The 25003-nt window shown below is 40.3% G+C and overlaps 1 long non-coding RNA gene across 1 annotated transcript; it reads right to left on the bottom strand.

Moving 5' to 3' along the window:
- Positions 1-3333: 3333 nt before the first annotated feature.
- On the bottom strand, positions 3334-24983 carry LOC125696423 (uncharacterized). The gene is made up of 6 exons (XR_007378342.1): positions 24429-24983; positions 15911-16018; positions 10667-10793; positions 9371-9435; positions 7175-7307; positions 3334-3586 (listed from the first exon to the last, which is right to left on the bottom strand). It is a non-coding gene; the product is annotated as an uncharacterized LOC125696423 (long non-coding RNA).
- Between the last annotated feature and the right edge of the window lie 20 nt (positions 24984-25003).

Raw genomic sequence — 25003 nt, 5'->3', positions numbered from 1 at the left:
TTACTGATCTTTAAACAGCAGCTTTTCGTTTTACAAAGTGTTACCCTCTTGTGCATTAGTTAACATTTATCTAAATTAAAATCTTCTTCCAATTAAAAGTTGCCTCTTACTCGAAAATCTCTTGATCAATCATTCTGTAGCTAGTTGGCCTCTATAAATTTGAACAATGCATGCTTCATTTTATCTTCCAGATTTTTTAATAGAAACCTTAATTGGTATTTTCACTAATTAATACCAGACCAAATACTGATCCAGTGATATCCTATTTGATACATCTCTCCCCACGGGTGCTTCATTGCTAATTATTCCTACACTGTAGCCCAGGAAACTCTGTATTCATCTTAAATGATTACAAAAGGCTTTTTCCTCCTCAATTCTTCCACAGGGAACTTCCCACACAGAGCAGTAAGAAGCCACACTAGAATTAGATAACAAAAATCCACTGTGTTTTCTTTGTCTATTAAACACAAAATATTCTGGGGACTATTAACTGTCTGAACAGAAAAGATCAACTAATTACACACACGTCTCAGAGCAGAGTGAAAGCAGCTTCCTTGCTGTATATTGGGCTGTGCATTACTTTTAGCTGCTTGACAGAAGAATAGGTTAGAAAAGACAGGCTGAAATTCACTGCTTGTGAACCTGGCAGCCAGCTCATCTTGTCTGTGCCTCTAGCTTTCATCCAGGGTGAATATGAATGTTTTCCATCTCTCACTCACAAGAGTCCAATGCGAAGTCTTTTTCAGAGTAAATTTGCCTCCAGTGGGGAACACATACAAATACGATACAGTCCTGATCTGTAATGACCTGATTTATTTAAGACATAGAGACTTATAAGGTCAAATTGTCTAGAAAACACAATCTTAGTGAAAGTATAAGCTTCACAACAGCAACATACTGGGCAACAAGGACTACATCTGTAGATGTATCTGGGGACAAGAGACTCATCACAGAACTGGAGAATCATAGGGGTTGGAGGGGACTTCTAAGGATCAGGTAGTGCAACCTCCTGCTAAAGCAGGTTCCCCACAGTAGATCATACAGGGCAGAGTCCAGGAGAGTTTTCAAATTCACCAGGGAAGGAGAGTCCACAACATTTCTGGGCAGCCTGTTGGACGGCTCTGCCACACACAAAGAATTTTTCCTCATGCTCATATGGAACTTCTTGATACCAGTTTCTGCCTGTTGCCCCTTGTCCTGTTGCTGCACACCACTGAAAAGAACCTAGCCCCATCCACTGACTCCCATCCATCAGATATTCATAAGCATTGATAAGATCCCCCCTCAGCCCTCTCCACGATGAACAGCCCGTCTCCCAGCCCTTCCTTACAAGGAAGATGCTCCAGGACCCTCATCATCAACTCTGAGGCTCTCCACTGGACTCTCTCTAGAAGTTCCCTGTCTTTCTTGAACTGAAGAGCCCAGAACTGGACGTCATATTCCTGTTGTGGCCACATGTAGAGGAGAGTGGAGCGATCAGGTCCCTTGACCTGACAGCCATGCACTTTTTAATGCACCCTAGGATGCCACTGGCCTTCAGGGCCATGGAGGCACGCTCCGTTGGCCAACCTGAAAACCGAGGTCCTTCTCTGCAGAGCTCATAATGCTAATAATGTGGTATCAAACATGCAGAAAGCCACATACTAATATCATGTTTCTAAAAAATCACATTCCACTCTATGGAACGGTATATGCAAAATCCAAAGCCAAAAGTGAACAACAGAAAGAGACATTCCAGGGCTGAGCAAACTGAAAGAAATCTACTGGTGACAGAGTGCCTCAGGAATGTGTACTCTGCAGTGCATATATACCTCACTGGGAAAGCTGGGGAGAAATCTTCCCCAAAGTTCTCAAGCAAGGCCAGTATTTAACAAACATATTTTTGGCATAAAATGGCAGTGAGGCAGTGATTATTTCATTCTTTACTCTCTAGCAGTCAATACGTAGGTGGTACACAGCATGTGCTTAGATATCTATCATATAAAATTCCCCTCCTATTACCACTTTTCTTCACTAAATAAAAGGGAAGATCTTTCTGAAATTGAGTCTGATTCCAGCAACTCACTCTCCTTTAAATTAAGAAAGCATAAATACACTTCACTAGTTCACAAATGGAACTAGCTTCTCATAACACAGCTCTCCTACTTAAACCTTTTATGCAGTATGTCCTGCTATATTTCCTTACAGCTTTATACATATGTAAATATTTTTTTTCTTTTTTAAACATACTCATCCTTCCCAAGACAATTCAGGCATTTGAATTGAACCAAAAATAATTGACCTTTTCTCCTGTCTTCTCACAGTCTAAAATGAATCTTTTCCTTCCTTCCCTGAAGCCCTTCTAAACATTCCCAAAGGAACCCCTGTTAGCCAAGGCAGAAAGAAAGGGAACTTTGACATGGGCTTTAAAGGGGGCAGCTTGGGGACCCCTCTTCTTGCTTTAGAAGATCTAAACTGTCCTGTGGTTTATGGATAGTACTCCTAGAAAATTCTATTTTTTTTCCTTATCTTTGTGAAGATCTCAAGTTTGAAGTTGGTGAAGCAAGCATGCAAGTACAGGGTATTATGTAAGGGTATTATGTGACTTATCCTAGAGCAGTCGGTGTGAATCTTAATAGTGACAGGCTATACAGAATCTAACTGAAAGCATATACATACATGATTTGAAAGCTGGTGGAGAGTAAGGACCAAGAAGTACTGAGGTACCTGGAATTCCAGGTGCAATTAACAGTTCATCTGCTTAGCATCTACTGAAAAAAATGTACCCTACTTCATAAAAAGCTCAATTTCTAAAGGCCTAGGTTAGGAGGCAAACCAGACAAAAGGCTGGTTTGTTTCTGTACTGATGAGAAAAAAGAAGAATGTGTTGGAAACCTACATATAGCAAAAGAAAGAACCAGCACAATAGTTTGGAGTTTAGAATAAAAGCTTGGCCAACAGGCTTCTGAATTTCATGTTGTAAATTGGCAAATGTCTGACTTGAATGATATTTGAAAGTAAAAAGACACTCAGAAAATGGATTCTGGAAAATTATTCTTGGTTTAGTCTTTCTCTGCTCATATATCAAAGGATACTCTTCCTAACAGCTGCATGTCAATCTGTTCTTTCTGCTTTTTACATGCCCTAAGAAATATTTTAGGATTGAATTATCTGTCAGTTTGGATAGCCTGGATCTCTAGTGCAGATGATATGCAGCCACTTTAAAGACATCAAGCAGAGAAGATTGCACACATTATGAATGGATGATCAAAAAAGTGTGCCTAGAGAATGAGACAGAGCGGTATTTGCAGTCTTATTTTTTATTTCAGAACCTGAGGATGTGTCTAACCAGGAGTGCCCATAGCCAGATGTATCATCATCTTACAAAAAAGAGCTGCAGAAACACAAAAAATATGAGACAGACAATGCTCACGAATACAAAAGCTTTCGTATGAAGTTCTTACTTGAAAAGTTGTGAACTGTTCAGAGTAGTCAGAAGAGAGACACAGAGTGAAATAAAAGACAGTACAAAAGAGGGTACAGCAAAGAAAGGGTGAGCCTTCCTTGCTTTTACTCCATGCAGGGGAAAAACCACGTCACGGGATATCTGAAAAACAGGAAAGAAGTAATTTTTTGAGTTTTCTTTTGAATAAAATAGGAAGTAATTAAAATGTGGAATTTTTGCCACAGGTCATCTCAGAGGTCAAATGCTAATCAGATGCACAAAAAGACTGGACACACAAGCATATAATGGGGACATTCATGAGAAATGGTACGGGCTGGGACACAACAGTGTATGCTGCAGGGCATAAGTCCTTAATCAACTCTAAGGAATTAGAAACCAGGCTATTATAAGCAGTTATCCTGGCAGACAGAGAAATAATGACAATTTATTTATAATACTTTTGACCCAAAATACAGGGGGAGGATATAAGCACAGCAGAAAATATGAATAGAATTAGTAAAAATAGAAATGAATCAAATATGATGACTTAAGAATACAAAAACGGAACTTTATTTTTAAGGAAATAAAAGAGCTGAAATAAGTTCATCATCCAGAAAGAATGATTTTGAGGTTAAGCCCAGGAAGGTGCAAATATGAGGAGGCAGAAAAAATGTTACAAATTTGCAAGTGGAATAGAAAAAAGCTTTGTAATTATATAGAGGGTGTAAACAGAACTGCAGCATATTGAAGAAATGAATTATGTTTTTTATTAAAACAAAAATTACAAGTGAACCAAGTTATGGAGCAGATGCAATATTGACTGCTTGAAAGTTTTATTAGCACAAGATCTTCACTGAGGGATTCAGTTTGCCTCATTCATTTGCTATTTGTACTTTCTCATTCTGAGCCTTGATGTGGTTCAATTCTTGCACAGGCAGAAGGTAACAGAGAAACAATCCTTTCCCAGCAGCACTGAAACTTATTGACAGGAAAGGCTGATGAAACTTGAATTACATTTTTGTGCACAGAAACAGTCACTCAACAGAGTTGTTAACATTATACCTTTTAATCTTATCCACTAAATTCTCAAAGAGGGAAGTCAAGAAGAGAAAACTGGACACAGATTTTCTTTCTCACAAGGCAAATGTAATGAACAGATTCCAACTGCAAAGTATGCAGTGCTATTAGTCTGAACTCTGCATATACTGATGGACAATCTGTTGATTGCTGTTGTGCACTTTTTCATTATCCCAGCATGGCTTCAGATGTGTCCATTAGCAGGGTCCACAGCCAGGCATGGTTACAGCCGTCCTGCAGCTACAATATAGGTTGGTTGGGGCCCTAAGAGCCCCAGCCCAATCCTGGGTGAACAGGGCAAGAGGACTCACTGAGTCTTCTCATCTCTCTGTCCATGGCCATCACAAGGAGCTGACTGAGCAGAACAGGCACAGTGTCTCCCAACTTCCATCAGCTTCCAACAATCTGCAGATCAATAATTTCTTGCACCAGAGATGGTACCATAGATGTAACAGCCCAGATGATTTTTCCTTGCATAAATGGATGTAATTCCTCTAGAATTCCTTATACACACTTGGCACCCACAACATGTGCAGTGAATTACACTACTTAGCTTTCCTCCATATCACTTTTTTTTTTTTAACGAATCAATTGTTCCTTGAAAAAGCAAATATACATGTACATTTGTGTAGATAAATGACTGCTGAATTCTTATGAGAGATTGAGAACAGGCCTTGATCTGGTACTGCTATAGAGTATCAGTTGATTTGAACACTTTGCTACTACCACACATGCAAATATCACATTTCAGACTCAGAGATAAAATAAAAGGATTCTTGGAAAGAAATGATACAGTTCTCTTTGTTTTTGTAAAATCTGGCAGCCAAAATGCTGAGCAGATAAAAGCAAAAGTAAAGGGCATAATGTAAGTAGAAACGTTATTGTGAAGATATACCACCAGGGACTAAACAAGGGCAGTCATAGAGTCAGCACCATTTATCACCACAAAAAGACTCAGCACTCCTATTGCAATCTTCTGTTTTCTATGGGAAAGTTATTCTGTTAGCTTTCTACTCATTATGATAAATATGACACAGTGATTATGCACATATACTCTTTCCAAACATAATTATGCTCTCATGATAAAGAAACACAATTTGTCAGTCAGAAAATATTTAAGGTATGGTTGGAATGAAATTATCGTATTGATAATGCACTTGGGTTACTTTGTGCAGCATATAACTGGGAAATGCTCAGTCACTCTATGCATTACACAGAAAATTTGAGAAGTAATGCTGCAGTACTGGACAGATAACTATATCAAGAGAGTATCATTTACTGCTGGTACCAAAATGCAGGCACATTTTCCCGTTTCTCTGCAATGGGAATGTTCTCATGTGGGATTACAATACTGTGCCCTTATACCTCTGTCACATTGCCTTTTGAAGAGCAGGAAAACTTGCCCCATCCTTGAATATTTTTTCTTTGGACAGAATGCATTAGATTGACAGAGTAGTTTTCAAACTCAGCTTTCTGGTGAGCTTGCTGCCAAAGCTAGCTGGGCAGATGTGCTGTAGGACCCAGCTTAAGGCTTAGCTTGCAGCATACTTCCAGCCCATCCTTTAGTTTCTCCAAGAAACTTCAAGGTAAGGCAGTCCCCAGTGTCTTGGAAGTGAAGCCACTCTTTTCCCCAATAGCCATCAGCTCATGCCAGTGGTGCTCTACTGGCTTTGAAACAGTTATGAATGAGGAAATTTCCATTCTCCTCATGCCTCCACATTCTCTTGTTTTCCTTTTTTTTTTTTTTTTTTTTTAATTTTTAATTTTTTATTTTAAAATTGAAATATCTGTTTAAAAACTACCTGTGTGTGGAACAGTCAACTTACTGAATACACTTGAGCTGCTGCGATTATTTGGATGGGGGTATAAAGAGGTATGCTCCATGCTTTCAGGAGAACACTTATTAAGCAGGTTTCTCATGGAGTTAATGCTGTCCTAACCATAGTTAAAAAGGCATCTCACCTTCCCATGTTTTTTCTGTTTAGAGCCTATCTTCAGCAGCTGGATCACTCTATCGTACCATGGATGCTTACAGTGCATGTGTAAGACATAACACTGCTCTCCTTCTGTTCATTTTTCCAGGGCATCCCATGAAATAACATGATGACATTACCCTGTGATTTACTAATGTTCCTTTTTGCTTCTCATATCTCTCCACTGCAGAGTGCAGTAAGCTAACCTTCTGCTCTGTCGTCTCAATGCAATTTCCCTTATCACCTCATGGGAGCTAAGTCCATATCTTCTTCATAAGCCTTTGATTCTGCTTTAAATAACAATCTTCAGATTGACATTACAAAAAGTGCACTGTGCTCCCTGCTGTCAATACAATTTGGTTCAGTAAATAGATGTATTACGATACTCGTAGTAGAAAATTATTAACAGTGCAAGAAAACAACATTTGCCTAAACTCTCAATTGTCCACCTGAAGGGAGCCTGAATATCAGAAACATCTGTATTTATTTTTATACTGTATCACCATTTGAGTCAAAAGTACTGTTATTTCATTCTCTTGATTAAATGGGCACACAGAGTGCCTGTTAATGGAAATTAAATAATGCACTGTATGAGAGGAGAAGGTTGCTGAGATAGAAGTAAGTACTTCTGGTGAAAAGGAAAACAGTCCTTAATATATCCATATCTGTGTGCCAGGTAGAGTATTCATGTGGAATTTACCTGATGCATTTGCAAGGAGTTCTCACAAGACAAGGCAGCTGGAAACACAGACCAAATCTCAGCTAAGGGTGAGGCGTTCTTTAAGGCCCAGTACCCAGTCAGTCTGTTACAGCCACTATGGAAGCAGTGCACACTGGTAAATAAACACACCGTAATCAAACAAAATGGTTGCATTAATCCAAAACTGCAGTGTTCTAATGCTCTAATAAATAGTTGTAAGTTGCATCCATTATCAAACATTTAAAATAAATTATTCAAAATACCTGGTATTAAATTATAGGATGTGCTTAATTCCATCTTTTGGCTACTTGCTCTCAATATAAAATTATGTCATGTATTTAGTCTGGTGATGAATGTATATGCAGAGGTAACACAGACGAAGTACATTTATATGAATAAGTTTTCATGTATGCAGTTTCCACAAAAAAGACCAAAAACAAAGTCTTGCCTCCATTCTTAGATTCATCTATGATGGATCTGAAGGAACACCAGAAGGCAAAATAGGCATTCCACAAAAGCACTGCATATGCTGCACCTTTTCTGCTTCTACAGCTGACATTACAGCACCATTGTATAACCACAGTACTGAATCTCAAAAATATCATGAAAGTTCAAACAAGGGATATCAGAGGACAATTTCCAGTGATACGAATCCAAAGTACCTTCAATGAGGTCATGCCAGGGTTCACACCGGGATACTATAAAATGCCATTTATTAATGGGGCCACATGTTCAAAAAAGACACTGTTACCACTGTGTTACCACTGTATTACCACTGTCAAGGTCACAAAACACTCATAAAATCATCACTTATAATTCTAGTCTTTTTTCCAGTCAAGAAGCAGTGCTCAAAACTGAAGTGTTGCTGTCCTTAGTTCTAAAATGGCTGCAGTGAACAAAAGCTGGTAATGCTCACATACTCTTTCATAGAATCATAGAATTGTAGAACCATAGAACAATAGAAGGGCTTGTGTTGGAAGGGACCTCAAGGATCACCAAGTTCCAACATCCCTGCCACAGGCATGGTTGCCAGCCACAGATCGAGTACTCAGTGAGATGGCCCATGGCCCCATCCAATTTGGCCTTGACAGCCTCCAGGGATGGAACATTCACAGCCTCTCTGGGCAGCCTGTTTCAGCATCTCACCACTCTCTCAGTAAAAACCTTCCTCTTGACATCTAATTTAAATCTCCCCTCCTTTCATTTAAAACCATTCCCCGTTGTCCCATCAATATTTCCACATATAAAAAGTTATTTTCCTCATCTTTATAAGCTGTTCTTAAATATTGGAGGGCCTCTATGGTGTCTCCCCACTGCCTTCTCTTTTCCAGGCTGAACAAGCCCAGTTCCTTCAGCCTGTCTTCACAGGAGAGGTGCTCCAGCCCTCCGATCATCTCTGTGGTCCTCCTCTGGGCCCTCTGCAAAAGCTCAACATCTTTCCTGAGTTGGGGGCCCCAGACTTAGATGCAGTACTCCAGGTGGGGCCCCACAAGGGCAGAATAGAGGGGGACAATCACCTCCTTTTCAGCCAAAGGACAATTTGAATTCTAAATTTTCTGACTAGCTTAAAGCCTTAAACTTCTACTAGATAACACAAGCGACAGGTTGAGCAAATCAGTTTTAGTATGCATCACAGCAAGTTCCACTGAGAGCTTTATCAGCTGCTTATAAATGCCTGAGGAGAAGGCTGATACAAACAACTACGCAGAAAGATTAAATATATTCCCCACGCTGACATTCATATTGACTCAGAGCTCACAAAAACCTCACGAAGTATTAGCTGCAAAGCAGTACCCATCCAGTCCGCTCTTTAAACAGATTATGTGTCATTCTGTCAGTCAGGTCCTTTCATTAGAAATAAAACAGGTAAAAGTAAGTGAGAACGTACAGACAATTCCCTTGCCTCAAAATTTGCTGCTTTTACAATCGCTACAAATAACAACTACATGAAAAGTCATAGAAAGAACGATATGTGGATGAATGGGCTGCAGACTGCAGCAATGAACATTTGTGTTTGTCCTGGTAGCTTATTATACTGCATGCCAGAGGAGCAGAGGAACACAGAAGAAGGTCTCATATTCCCACTCTTACTAGTCAGCAGTAAATGGTGCAAGTAGGACTCCTGGTAACATTTATTTGCAAACACATACATATCAGCCAAAAAGTAAATGGATAGAAAGGCTCTGTAGAACTTACCCATTTCAGTGCTTCTTAAGCTTTTTTTTTACCACTTGCTCATCACATCTTAGATGACACATGTGCTGAACAATTTAAAAAAAAAAAAAAAAACTATTAGCAGAACATGGAGCCAAATATAAGTAAAGAAGTGAATAAAAATAATGGTCAGTGAATATAAACAGGATGTCTCCATATATGAGAAGAAGGTATGGCAAAATCTGATATATTTTTCTCTTCTTAAAGTTTGGCTTTTTCTTCCAATAAAAAAAGTCTGAGAAGCAATGGTATAGCCTATTGTTCTGACCTAAACTTTATGTTGGTCATATTTGCTCTGATCACAAAGGGTTCCACTGATGGACATTCTGCATCTTCCACAAGCAATGCTCAAAGCAAGCCAGTGCTCTGCTGACAAGTAATCTGTTGGTCAGAGTGTGGCTCCTGTGATTCACTCATTTAGCAGATTTATAAGAAAATGAAATAAAAGAATATAAAAACCATGTATGTTTCACACACTCATTCTTCTCTGCAGAAGAACTTTAATTTGTAGAGAGGAATTAACAAAGAATAATTAAAATCTAAACATTAAAGAATGAAACATTGAAAATCAGTGGTCCTTAAGACAGTATCAATGACCTCACTCAACCCTGCTCTGAAAGTCAACAGAAAAATTGTGGTACTAGAAAGCTAAATCACTCAGGGACTAGCATTTGTTTATAATATGGCATTATGAGATACTATGATATGATCCTTTCACATTTGCAACTTTTGGATCAGATCTTTATTTATCCACAAGGAACTGAAAGGAATTTTTGCAGTGTTATTCTGGTATCTTTCTGTAGATAACAGAGAAAAATGACTTTACAGCTGCACATCTGGCTAAACCTGTTCAGAAAAGGCTTGGTGTGGGAGGAGGAGTAACGCTGCACCTCAGGAATTAGGGATCACATGCTCCTGTTATTGGCACATGAAAACGTGAAGAAAAATATTACAAAATCTTCCTTCAACTCTTAAGAGTGAGCCAACATGTCCATCTGGTATGCCAGGCTCACATAAGGATACGTGTGCTGCAGTTAGGCGCTGCCATGAAGTGCAAACTAAGGTGTGGTATGTAAGCGGTAGGCACTGTCAGCAAAAAAGCAATTTGCTGCACAGTAGTACTGTTCCTTGGGAAATCTTTAACAAGGTAGCAAGAGCAGCATAAATGGTCATCTCTAGAACCAATTTTGTGCTACGAAACCAAATCCCTTACACTCCAGAGAATACAGCCAATCCTGTCTGATTACCCGACAGCGTCCGTCACCTTTTTTTACTGACTTGTCAAAATCAGCAGTGACGTTCTTGTGTAGAGCCTGGGAAGGGGCAAGGTCAGTGGAGATTCCTCATCCTGGAATTCATTTTTCCTTCCTGTCCAACACAGTCCTGGTGCTTTGACTGGAGCAGTCTGTGAAAGACAGATTATATCAGCATGGTTTCAAAATACATTTGCTTGTTGTGTGCACATGAATATGAATTAATAATACTTAAAAGCGCTTCAGTGCTAGTGGAATCTAAAACTGGTAAGCAAATGTTAGACATGCAGTGATTCTCTGCAGGGAGCTAAGGACATTCTCTTTTCCTTTTATATCAAAAAGCACAGTAATTTTCTATCAGTTTAGCTTGCTGGACATGAGATGAAAGATAATAAAACAGCTAGTAATGAAGTATGGTTAGGAGGGAAATTATTGAATATAAAAAATATTTTTTAAAATAATCCTCTGAAACAAGGCTTGTCACATTGAACTAAAGGCTGACCTTCATGCTGTGTAACCTTCGTTTGTGAACCTCAAGTAATAAAAAAAAAATTCCTTCTTAAGCAAACATGCTAATGTCCTCAGATGCTGATTAATTATAGAGAAAATTCTCTCAAGCATCAGATTATCTGAAATTGTTCTTTGGCATATTTCTGTGTAAAGGTAACCAAGAACACAATATGGTGCAGATGCCTCCTTGTTACCTTAACTAGTAACTCCAGAAATTAGCACTACATTGTAAGGAAGACTGTAGCACAATTACCTATGTTATGGACAAAATGAAAAGAATTTCTATTTTCAAGATCATGCAGCTTCTAATGACCATTTTAAATTATTCCTTATTCCACATGAGAAATGTCTAGCCTACAGAATTATCATATTAGCCTTACACTGTGGGATAATTAGAAGCTCAATGCAACAGCCCCAAAAAGAAAAGAACTTCTTCCAACATATATTCTTCAGAGGATCGTTTGAAGCATTTGTATGGCAAACTGACCTTGTGCAATGCATTGATATTTTTCAAATACACTGGTATTTTTCAGTCTGATGCAGTCAGTGTGTAACCTTCTTACTCTTGGAAAATGTCTTACCTAAAATCAAAGTAACTATTCAGAGCAATGTCATAAAATCCAAACCATGTGTCAATTCAAACAACTACTGCTACAGTACAAACCTTTCAACCCGGATTTTTTTTAACCAGGGCATCTCCCTGGATGCTAATTTAGAGCAATTATACTTAATGATAGTGAGACTACTTAGCAGAGATGCATTCATTCAGTGACACAGGGAGATTAGTATTAGCAAGCTTTTAAATCAGCATGAAATGCCAAACTTCACTTCCATCATGTACAGAGATTCCAGCATTAATAAGGAAATAAATGCCAAAGAAAAATGAAATGCTGTGAGTAATCTCCTTACTGCCATATTTCTTTCTTTGTTGGTACTTTATGCCACAGTGATTCTTTTCAGAAACTTCTTTGCCTCTCCTTATCAGGATAGCTGTTTAATTGCCTTGGCTGTCTACCAGTTCAGAGCATTCTACTGAATTAATGTTGAGATTTGCTGAGCTTTACCCACACAGATGAGCAGATGTGGCATTCCTGCAGGACTTTCAATAAGAAAAACAAAGCTCATGCATTGAAGAGTACAGGTTAAAGCACTGAAGGAGATGCCTTGCAGATATTATTAGTTCCTTAATGTACCAGACTATCTGTCTTTTCAATTTTTAATCACTGCTACAAATCACTATTGGAAGAAATTTCTGTCTCATTTATGTGAAGTGATTATCTCTGTATAAGAAGGATGTGAGAATTAAGGTATAGAAAATAAGAAAATAATTTAAAAATAATTAAAAAGTCCAAAATAAACAAGAAGTGGCTAAGTCATTATTAAAAATGCACAGAAAGTAGGCTAGCTTTTTTTTTTAACCAGCAGTATAACATCAATTCAAATTACTCTAGGAATAAGGGCACAAACTCAATTTCCATTTATCCCTGCAGGTTATCTTTGTGCCACATAAACAGAGGAAGAGATGTCTACTGGAAGAAAGAAAGAAGAATAAATTACTTCTAGAAAAGAACTAATGAACAGTTCATTAGTATCCTTTCTTTCAGCAACCTATGCTGAAACCTTTCAAGACCTAAGCAAAGCCTGGCTGTTCCTGTAGAGATTTCTGGGGTGTGCAAGAACAGGATGGTCCTCTTTGCAAGGTCTGTGCCTGAACACAATTCCTTTTCTGCTGAGTTTTGTACCTGCTGCAGCAATCCCCTTTATTCCCCACTTGCCCGTTCTCAAATCAGAGCACTGTGCTGCTCACTCTTGACTTGGATATACTCAACTGGCCCAGGACAACATTTCACAAAAGGGATCTTAGTAGTAAGGCTTTCTTGCAGAAAAATCATTACTAGTGACATTTCCAATTTGGTTTATTTCAGATAATGTGAAGGAATGGAAGGAAGAGGTACAGCACCTAGGTTTTGTTTTGTGCTTCATGAACCTCAGAGTTTTCCTCTGTTATGGTATGTTTTACATGTTCCTTTTCTCACTGACTAAACTCTTCCAATGACAATATGGAATTTCCTTCCTCCGCAGGAATTTCCTTCCTTCCTCCAGTCTTTTGGAGCAAACATGTAGGCCCATTTCTCAATTGCTCAGTGCAGCTCTTACAGGACCACTTCCTTACTCAGATAATGGCCTCAGCTTGCTGGCTAAATCATAGCAAGAAGTTTTTAAATTAAGTTGAGGATAGAAACAAGCTTGTGCTATAAAGACAGATTTCTGTGTCATACTTTCTGCAGTGGATGAGAGGGTTATTCTCTACTCCACTCTCCAATCACTGAGGAACCAGCTGTGTTTGTTAAGCTGTTTGTTATATTCCCTTGTTTCTTCACAGCTTCTTTTAGGACCTGTGTTCTGCTGGATTGCTCCCAAGAAGAAATATACACCTTGGCACGTCAGTTCCAGAAGCTGTAAAAGTGTAATGAACTGAACAGAAAACAGTACTTGAGTAAAAACACAAATTCCAGCCTTCTTTCCTCTCCATTTCCACACCAGACCTAAACTCCCTGCAAAGCACATACAGATCTTATCTCTGGAAAAGAGTCCTGAAGACTGAAATATTACACAGCTTCCCCACTTGTCTGTACCATCTTCCTTTCACTGCATCGTCAGTGTCCTGCTGCCCTTCTCACCGCTCCCTCCACAAACATCAAAGTCTTCTTCTATGAAGAAGCAAGAGTCTCCCTGCACACGGCCTCTCAACTAGAAGATGCTGCAATCACAAATTCCTAAACCTGTTTTTATATATACATAACCTGCCCTTGCTAGTTTTGACAGGCAAAAGAAACTAAACCGAAAACAATACTGAAAACTTGGCCACCCTCAATGTGTACAATGTAATGGTTTACAAAAATGGTGTGTGTTACTCAAATTGTGTTCCAGAATAGTTACAGCATCCAAATGCCACAGAGAAGTTCCCAGACTTTCCTCCCTCTTACAAAATTATGAAAAATATCTTGTAAAGTAGGAAGGCGGGTGTACAAAAGGCAAGTATGAAATCTGAATATAAACTATGTAGGATCTCCCGAGTATTTTCTTTATCTCAGCTTCTAAAATTCCTAACAAGCTGTTAATAATGTAAAGAATTTCAAACGGTGAACAAAGTGCGTGTTGCTTGCAGAAAGAAAAAGTGATTTATTATTTATAAGAAGATCTAGCACATAAGTACTGGATGTCAATTCCCTGCTAGTTCAGGCCCTACTGACAGGTTGTTGGGAGTACACATCATTTTTCTCCCCCAGTCTGATTTGATTTCATTCATCTTCATTTGATTTCATTCATAATTGACAAATCCATTCATAATTGACAAATCCATTTACTTTTTGTATTTGCAATAAAATACCGTGCAAACAAAATTTGGGAATACATACATGCAGAAAATCCTGTATCAACATGGACTGGCTGCCAGATTTGGAACTGATTCACTGATTAGTTTGAGAGTGATTAATTTAAATCTCTGATTTAAAAACAGATTTGTGAAATGAGAACTGGCAGTATAAATAGGACTTCAGGCAGCTAAAATTTTTCCTTCTGCAGACTCCGTTCTGCAAAGTACAATGGTGCAATATAAGGTGAGGATGTTGAGGTGATAAATTTTTTAGCCCTTCTCACAATGAAAAATGATGATTGTTAACATATTTTCTGAGGAAAAAGTGACCAAAGCCCAGTGTTTTAACTCAGGGGAACAGGAAGAGATGGGCAAATAGGGTCCAACAGAGATATTTTTTACATACCTACATTTGGAAGTTCAGCATGGTGCATGTACACTATTTCTAGTCAGGACACAACAAGCTAAATTGCATTTTGGGTTCAGAAAATAATGATGAAAAGAGGTCACAGCATTTTAAAATGTTCTTTTGAATAGATTTAGAAGAAAACCACCCTAGGAAATCTTTTTTCTTTTTTTTTTTAATTAGGATTACAGCTGCATATTTCCCCTTGAACAGAATAAACACACATCTTCTTGCATCTTTGAACTGTTCCAATGTTGGTTGTTTGCCTTGGGATACTGCCCTCTGATTCTGCTTCCTTTCTCAAAGTCAAAATCATAGGAGTAAATTAATGGAAGCTCTCCTTGTTTTAATTTATGTACATATATTATCACATCTGTGGCCATTTTCTAGCTGACCCTTTCATCCATTTACATCTGGCCAGACATGATGGAAGCTGCCAGTTTTTCATAGAAAATGATCAACAGCCAACTGCAAAATACGTGTTTGGTTTTTTTTCTACTTTCCTTTTCCTTTCAGAAAAAAGCAAAAAACTGTAGGTGAAATTCAACACGCATGTAATTGTCTGCTAAGACCAAGGATCCTGTGTTGCTCAGGCAAATTGCCCAGATATTTGGAAGGTGCACAGTTGGTGATTGATGTTCTCCTTGGTGAGCTTGTTTTGTGAAGTACTCTTGCAGCCCCGAGAAAATTTCATTCTAGTATTTCTTAGGGACATATGCAATGTGAATAACAGTACAAATCTGTTGCATTGCTCTGTCTTTCTAGGTAAGAGAAGAAAATTGCCTCCTTTTCTTATTCGGTATTATAGGCTGCCTATAAAAGTGAAAAACTGCTATAAACATACCAAGTAGCAATCATGATTTAGAAGAGATTTCTCTTGTTTTACAAAAGTCAGGTGACACAGAGCTGACCTAAGCTGATTAACACTGTCTTAGATTATAATCAAATTAACAACTGAAGGGAGAAATCCTACAGACCTCATAATTAGTACCTCCTCAGCAACTCCACTTTGATTTGGAGTGAGTTGAACCCTGCTGGTATGTAGAATCAGGAAGAATGGCTTCTGACTCCTTACTGCTTTCTGCCTAGGGAAAAAAATATGATGTTAATACTTGACTAACAGGCACATATAATGGTCCAGTTTTGCTGGGCTTATTCCCTGCTCTTCAAAGACACAAAAAGCACAACTTTTTGTTTCTTAAAAAAAAAAAAAAAAAAGAGAACAAGAAATTGTTTTGCAAAAACTTCTTCATTTTTTGAAATAAGCTCATGGCAATCTGTCTTCATTTAAACTGTAAGGGAACTGGCTTGGGTCCTGGAATAGATTCAGGTTCCTTTTAAAACAGGGAAATAGTTCCTAAACACATTGAGCTGCTTTTTGGAATTTATGAAGCAGAACGCAAAACTAAGAGCTGGCAACACTTGATGGTAATGAGGCAGTTCTTACATGAGACTCCATTACAGGATCAGCTAACGATGTTTTCCAGCAGCTGGAAAATGGAATCATCTCCAGCCTGGGAATGAAAAATCTGTCTTCAAAATTATCTGCTTTGTACTCCAATGTACAATTAGTTTAAAATGGAAGCATAGCAGAATTATGCTTTTTATTGAAGGAAAAAAATATGTTTTCTTTGTACATTGCTGTTATGCCAGCTGAGCCATAGCACATGGTGGAAAATGGGTCTAGTCTGTGCTTTGCTCCATGTTTTGAAATAGCCAATTCTGCTCTTGTACACGGCGAAAACTGTCCTTGTTTTTAAAGAGCACAAGGACGGAGATTGTGCCTCACTCTCTGGTGCAAAGAAGACGCTTTTCTTTTGCCTTCTGACTCGTGCTGGGCCCTCCCTGCCTTTGCAGACACCCGTTCCATTTCCCTCTTGCTCTTGCATGACTGGTTCTGTGGTATTTCCTTACAAAGGCACATTTGTTATCTGATGTAAAACCCCCAATGGTACTTCCTACTGTAATTTTGCCATCAGATGGTTTCACAACTAAAGCATGGCCTATGAGGAGCTGTAAGACTTTTTCCTATCTCAGAGTTGGAGCGCGGTTGCCAACACTAACCATTTGCTGCATGCTAGAGCTGTGATTCCTACCCACCACCTCACTCTCGTTCTTCTTTCACTACTCAGATTCTGACCAAAGTCAGCTGTGATAATACTGTTTTTCAGTCAGTGTATTGGTCAGGCAGTGGATACATATATTAGCAGAATCTCTAAATGGTTCAGGGCTGCACTATGCAAACACCATCACTCCAGAACATGCAAGTCCTGTAGGAAGCATTTTCCTCATAGTTTGCTTTCTGTTGTTCTTCAAAGTATTATTATCCAAAGACGTTACGCGAACTATTTCACTCCACTTGATATCCCCAAATTTAAAAGAGACATAGATTAATTAAAAGCAACCAAGTGACAGCAAAACAGATTGGCATCCTACATGGCCTTTTTAAAGAATACAGAGAGCCACTGACCACAACCCTCTGCTTGTGATCATCCAACCAATTCTTTATCCACCAAACAGTCCAGCCTTCAAATCCATATCATGTAGAGATAAGGATGTGGTGTGGACCTGTGCCAAATGCCTTGCACAAGTCTAAGTAGCTGACATCAGTTGCCCATCCTTTGTCCACCAACACCATCACTCCATCATAGAAGAGCACCAGATTAGTCAGAAAAGATTTGCCCTTGCTGAAGTCAGGCTGGCTGTCATGGACTACCTTCTCATCTTGTATGTATCTTCATATAGCTTCCAGGAGGACCTGTTCCACGATCTTCTCAGATATATGGATGAGTCTTCCAAGCCGTTAGCTCCCCAGGTCTTCCTTTCTCCCTTTCTTAAAAATAGGAGCAATGTTTCCCTTTTTTCAGTCACTGGGGACTTCGTCTGTCAGTCATGACCTTTCAAATATGATGGAGAGTAGCTTGGCAACCACATCAACCAGTTCCTTCAGGACTCTGGGTTACATGTCATCCAGATCCATAGACTTGTACATGTTCATCCTCAGAAGGTCTCAGAGTTGCTCTTTTCTTACAGTGGGAAGGATTTTCTGCCCCAAAATCCTGCCTAGAGGTTCATGAACTGACTGCCAGTGAAGACTGAGGTAAAGAATTTACTGGGTACTTCAACCTTCTCCATGTTTGTTGAAGCCAGTTCTTCTTTCTCATTTATGAGAAGGGGTATACTCTTATTTGCCTGTCTCTGCTGACCAATGTACTTGTAGAACCCCCTCTGGCTATTTTCACATCTCTTTTCAAGTTCAATTGCATGTGCACCTTGTCTTTCCTGATCTCATCTCTGCAAAGCTGGACAGCATCCCTGTATTCTTCCCAGGCCAACCATTCACCATTCCTGCTTCCACTGCCTGTACATTTCCTTCTTCTCCCTTGGTTTAACCAGAAGGTCCTTGTTCCTGTTGATTTCCTGCCTTCTCTGCTTGATTTCTTGTCTGGGGACGGAGAGCTCTTGTGCTCTCAGACTGGAAGAGCTGCCAGTTCTGTTCCATTCCTATGCCCTTAAGGACAGTTTCCCAGGGGATCTCATCCAGAATTCCTTAAATGTCTGTAAGTTCACTTTCGTGAAATTCAGGATCCCGACTGCTCTTCGACAGATCCTTTTTTCTCGAGATCACAAACTCAGTCCGAGCGTAGTTGCTGCAGCCCAGAGCGCCATCTACAGGCTCCCCTTGATCAGGTGGCCTATAGCAGACCCTGACCACTAGGTGTCCTTTATTGGTCTGGTTCTTAATTTTAATCCACGAACTCTCAACCTGTTCATGGCTTTTTTTTTTTAAAGGCAGCTCTTCACAATGTAAACACTTCTTAACATAGAGGGCAACACCCCGCCTCTGCTGCCCTGCCCATCCCTTCTATAAAGTTTGTAAACCTCAGTCATAATATTCCAGTTGTGTGATTCATCCTGCCATGTTTCTGTGATACCAATTAGGTCATAGTTTTCTAATTACACCATGGTTTCCATCCCCTCCTGCTTATCTTCCATGCTGCATGCACTGGTGTAGAGGCACTTCAGCTGGATTATGAGCTGTGACACCTTCTAAGAGGAGTGCTCCCAAATTCCTCTGGGACAAATCTGAGGTTTCCCCCTGCTGCTTCCCAAAGTGATGGTGTTCCTTAGCTCTTCTCCATCACTCAGAAGTACATCCCTCTCCCCCACTGAATCTAGTTTAAATCTCTGCTAGTCAGTCCAGCCAACTTGCTGCCAGAACATTCCTGCCCATCCAGGTCATTTGCATCCCATCCAACACTAACATGCCTGGTTTATCAAAAGTGCATCCAGGATCATCGCAGCCAAAACCCCAAGTGTGACACCAGTCACCAGTGTGACATTCCTTCAACTGATCTGTTCTCTCCTTCTACCCAGGTCCCAGTCACCAGGTGGGAGGATCAAGAAGAACAATATCTGTACTCCTGGTCCCTCCAACATCCTGCCAAGGGAAACAGTCTCTTTCAATATTTTCTGATTTCCTCATTGCAGCCTCCTGTGACCTAACTTGAAAAAGTAGGAGTGGATAGTAGTCCTCTGGCTTTATCAGAACTGGTAATCTCTTCTCGATTTCTCTCCTCTCCAGTTATGCCTTATGCAGGGCGCAAATAGGAGGGAGGCTACAGAAAACAGGAAATCGTGAGGGGTGTGGGGAGAGCAGAGGTGAACTGCAGCCAGCAAGGATTATGAAAAGAAGTACCTCTTTAAGATGGAGCTGCATGTACTTTCTTGCTGAGGCTAGTGAATACTAGCAGCCTTACTGAAGTCAATAGATAAGCAAGCTGGGCAAAGCAAGCAGTGAGTCAAAGCCAGTTGTTGGCTTTGTATGAGTATGCTGTCATAGTCTTACTCGCCATTTTAAAAACACAAGTTAGGAATTTCTAATGCTAGAGTACTCTGTAAGCTAGACAATAAGCATGCTTTCTTAAAGCAGGTGAGCTGGGAAGGCAGAGGTCAAAGAAACTTGAAAATACTTGACTGGAAATAGTGTTGAGGAGTCACAACGCTGGTAGACTGCTGAACCATGGTATGACTTGCTTCAGCTGGAAAATATAAAATGCTGGCAGGAAAAGAAGCAGGTATGTCAGCTGCAAAGGCCAATCTGAGAGCAAGAAACAGATTGCTGAAGGAAGATACCCACGTAAGTCAGGCAACTATTTATTATGGTTTATAGTAAAACTTGGCCCAAAGCCCCAAACATTTTTAAATATACTAGGTGAACACTACAAGTGTGAATGAAAATGCAGCTGTAGCTTCAGAATAATTTTATAGCAAATTAAAATTACTGTACTTTAAAGAGTGACTAGCACTTTGAATTTCAGAGACAAGCAAAGTAAGGGGCAGTAAGCTCTGAATCACAAAACAAAGAAAGAAAATCTCTTCCAACAAACCAATAACACTAACTTTCTTGGTGATCACACAAATGTTCTTGCTATTCAGATACAGAGGCTGCAGTTCTTGGTCTATGTGTCGACCAGAACATATTGGGTTTGCAGCAAGCTGCTGGCTGAATTTTAGCCCCCATCTACTAGAATTCAAACAGTTGTTAGCAGCCATTTCATATCATGTTTCACAGCTCAGAGAGAAGGAAAGAAAAAAAAAAGACTTCCTGGTGTTTGCAAATAGAGTGATATGGCTGAAAGACTGGGTATGCTTTTCTGTGCTGGAGAAGATCTGATTTAACACTCTTGGACCCAATTTTACCTTCATTATAGCCAACTGACTACTTGCCAGAGAATTCAGTGAGCAGAAATCAGATCTCTTACTGGGAGCAGACAGAAAAAGAATAAGCTGCTACATTTGAGAATATAATTTACCCAGCATGTTAAAAAGAAGTGAATTTCCAGGAGTTCTATTATATAAGGGGTTCTTTAAAAACATTGGAGTGGAGAATTAGGATGCATACATGACAGTGCATCAATACGAGTAAAGCTAAGTGCTCAGGAAAGCTGCAAAATCTTTGGTGAACAGCTTCACACTGGTGGATGTATTGGAGGTGGTTTTCTTGAACCAGCAGAGAGAAAAGAACAAGGGAGAAGAGCCTGAAAATGGAAGAAGGCAAGTAGGAAAATAAATATTTCCAAAAATGAATGCGCTGTTATTTTAAGATCCCGTTATCACCAGCTTAATTATAGCTGGATTTATTAGAGAAGGCTCTCTCATGAGCAGTAGCATTTTGCCTTGCTCTTTCTTACTCTCTGACTGCTCCCAGAAGCAGCAGCTATGTTGCAGTTCTTGAAGTACCTGCTCATAAGAACAAAGCCTGCAGGGAAGCCTGGTGTTTTTATTTTCACCTGCTTTGTGTGCAAGGAGCAAAGCTTTGGTTTATTACCTGCCTCCTGCTGCTCCTTAAAAGCTGAGGAGCTTTTCTTTGTATTTGTATAGTTACAGTAGCTATGGCAGCTGCACATTTATTAGGTGCAGCATACTCCAAAAATCAGGCTGGGTAACTACATTGAGTGGAAGGTGAAGATATGCACAAATGTCTATCCAAAAAAGCCAACAATCTGTTTACTGAGAGCAGGTAATGGAGAAGCTAATAAAAAATAGAAACTGCCTTGTGTTTTGCCTGAGAGCAAGATGATAGACCAACAACTCTGATATTGCACCTGTAAACACAGTTAATGCATACGTCTAACTGATATTTCTCGCCATCCCAGACATCTGATTATATCTCATTCACCACAGACAGGCCCAACGATTCAACAATTTTCTTCTCAAAACTGAATAACCAAAAGTTTTGGCAATATTAGTTGTCATAGGCAGGCTAGAATTTAGAGCTAAATATAATGGGTGATGCAGGGAAACTTCAAACAAAAAACTCTAGGACTGGGTTTCCCTGAACTTCCAGTGTTTTGGTGAGGAAGGGTAAGAGTGGAGGAGAAAGGCCACTGTTTGGTGTCACAGCATAAACATCACTGCTTCTGTCTGCATCAGGAGGTAGGCATTAAAAGAATAAGATGCAATAATTTTTAGTGAACTAAAGTCACAACCCAGGAACTAAACTCACAACCCATCTGCAGAGCAGACTGTATGCTCTTGTTCTCACTCTTTCCTCATGAAGACACATCCAGTATCACAGTGGTTGCTCTGGCACATGGTTCTGGAGACTTTCTTCAGACTACCTGCTCTCAAAGAGCTCACACTCATGTGATCTCCCTTAGAAGGAAATCCTTTTAAATTGATGCAGATTTCACAGCAATCGGGACGTTTGGGTTTTTTTGTTTTCTGTCTTTTGTTTTCTCTTGGAAATGTGTTCATCCCCTCATTCTGTTCTATTCTTTGCCTCTAAAATTCCAGCAAAGGGCAATTTAGTAAGCACATGCATTTACAACAATCAGCCTTATGGTACCTGAAGCTTGACCCTTCCGTTGTCCTGTAAAATTATTATCTGCTGAGACATAAAAGACATAAACCTGTGGGCTATAGGAAGATGGGAAGCCAAAGTCCTGGAAACGGTGAGCTACAGATTTTTATGGTAGGTCTTTGTTTTCCATAAAATCTATCTATAAAAACAAACTTCCAGAACTGCTGAATTAGATCTTCCCCAATTCGAATCACTTAAAAAAATAAAAATAAAAATAAATAAAAAAAGAAACTCAGCTTCCAGCAAAGCCCTGCTTGCTGCACGAGCCCTGGAAATACTTAATATTTTAGACAGCTCTTTGCTAGATGGGAACGCCTGAGCCATGGGGCATCTCGAGGCGTTGGCATCCTCTAAGAGCAGCAAGGCAGAGGAAGCACTGCCACCCAGTGGCTGCCGAAGGCAAATCGCTGGTGGACCGACCTGCAGACTTCACTTCTTTGAGATCTGCGGTACAAAGCTGTCCGCAGCAGGACCAGAAAGCCTGCACTCTGGTAATAGGAGAAGGGCAAAAAATTGCACCACGCCACATGTTCAGTCCTTTTCCTTGTTATCCTGACAAGAGAACAGGTTGTACCCAGATCCTGCAAACACAAGGAATGGACATCAACAATTACCTATGCCACACTAATCAATATTCCAGAGAAAAAGTAAAACTGCTTGAATTGTACAGAATGTGTAAGAGCTACATCCACAAAACTGCTCATCACTGAAAAACACAGGGGACTGCAGAGATGCAGTGAGGACATGATAGCCAGCACCACGTTCTTAGTGTTGCATGTTGCATACTGGCTGGGTTACTCAGACATCCACCTTGATGTTTCTGAGTACGCGGTGTGGGAGTGCATCTACTGCAGCTAGAACAGAATGTGTAGGTGACTGAAATCAAATTTGTTTAAAATAAATATAACTTTCCTCTTCCATACTGATTCACACTGCATTTTGTGGAATTAATTTTGTACATGGCTGTTTTGAAAGAAGCATCCAGGTGCAAGCGATTCGCATTCAGAAACAATCACCACAAGACTACACAACAAATACTTCATGGCCATACTTCATAGCCTGGGGATTTCAAGCAATCCTGCTTTGGGTGCTCATAAAGAAAGTACACTTTAAAGCATTTCTCAGCTCAGACTTTCTCCCATTTAAATCCCTGGGATCGCTGCTACATTGCGGGCAGAGAGGTTAGTCTAAATCAGCAAAGCAGGCTGTCAGAAGATTTGATAGAGCAGAAGGGTGTTGCAGAAGGTTTAAAAACACTTATACAACTAATCAGGGGTGAGACGCACAAATCTTGAGTCACTCCCAAGTTAATAATAAGAAAAGTGCCATACAGATAAAGTCAACTGATAAATTAACACACCTATTCAAAGGCAAACACACATATATCCAAAACACTCAAAGAACCATTGCAGTGAAAATCTTCCAGGCCATTTGCAGGAAAACATGTCAATTTGAGTTTCAAAGCTTTGTTTTGACTCCGAGATGCTTGAGTGGAATGTTGCTGAATCTGTTTTTTCCAGAGAAGTTTTGGTTTCATACAACATAGTTCCATGCTCTCACAGGTACCCAATGCTGAGCATGGGGGGAATGCAGCATGGCAGCCACGCTGCCCTTCACACAGCCAAGAGGATGTCCTGGCTGATGCATCTAAAGCCAGTTCTACTGACACATCTGATCTCCCATTAGCATTTCTTGACCCTAGCAGTTTACACTTCCTCGGTATCAAGCCCATAAAAGCAGATATCCCATGCCTCCACCAATGCTGAGCACAAGGAAGGTCTGCTGTGCCTGTTGCAGACACACAGTGTCAGTATTGGGGCCTGCTCTGTTTAATGTTTTTATTGATCTGGACAAGAGGATTGAGTGTACCCTCAGTAAGTTTGCAGACGACACCAGTTTGGAAGAAGTGTTGATCTGCCTGAGGTTAGAAAGGTCCATGGGTTGAAATTCAACAAAACAAAGTGCTGGGTCCTGCACACTGGTCACAGCAACCCCAGGCAATGCTACAGGCTTGGGTCAGAGTGGCTGGAAAGCTGTAGGATCTGGGGTGTTAGTGAGCAGATAGCTGCACATAAGCCAGCAGTGTGCACAGGTGGCCAAGAAGGCCTACAGCATCCTGGCTTACTTACCAGAAATAGTGCAGCCACCAGGAGCAGGGAGGTGATCGTCCCTCTGTTCTCCGCACTGCTGAGTGCTGTGCTGTTTTGAGCCCTTGCTGCAAGAAAGACATCGAGGCCCTGGAGTGCATTCAGAGAAGGGTAGCAAAGCTGTGAGGGGTCTGAAGCACGAATTTTACGGGGAGCGGCTGAGGGAGCTGGGATTGTTCAGTCTGGAGAAGAGGAGGCTCAGGGGCGACATGATCGCTCTTTATAGCTGCCTGAAAGGAGATGTGGTGAGGTGGGGGTCGGCCTCTGCTCCCAGGTAACAGTGTTGGGATGGGAGTTAAGTTGCACCAGGGGAGGTTCAGGTTGGATATGAGGAAGAATTTCTTCTGAGAAAGAGCAGTGATGCAGTGGCACAGGCTGCCCAGGGAGGTGGTGCAGTCACCGTCCCTGGAGGTGCTCAAGAACCGTGTGGATGTGGCACTGAGGGATGTGCTCAGTGGGCATGGTGGGGGAGTCTCTGATAACGGGGATAAGAAAAAGCTACCCCCAGGTCACCGCCGAGAAGCTCCCCGACCCCAGGCCGACATGCCGGCGCAGGA

Source organism: Lagopus muta, chromosome 7, assembly GCF_023343835.1.
Source record: "Lagopus muta isolate bLagMut1 chromosome 7, bLagMut1 primary, whole genome shotgun sequence".
Lineage (NCBI taxonomy): Eukaryota > Metazoa > Chordata > Aves > Galliformes > Phasianidae > Lagopus > Lagopus muta.
This window is presented reverse-complemented; position numbering and strand designations above follow the sequence as displayed.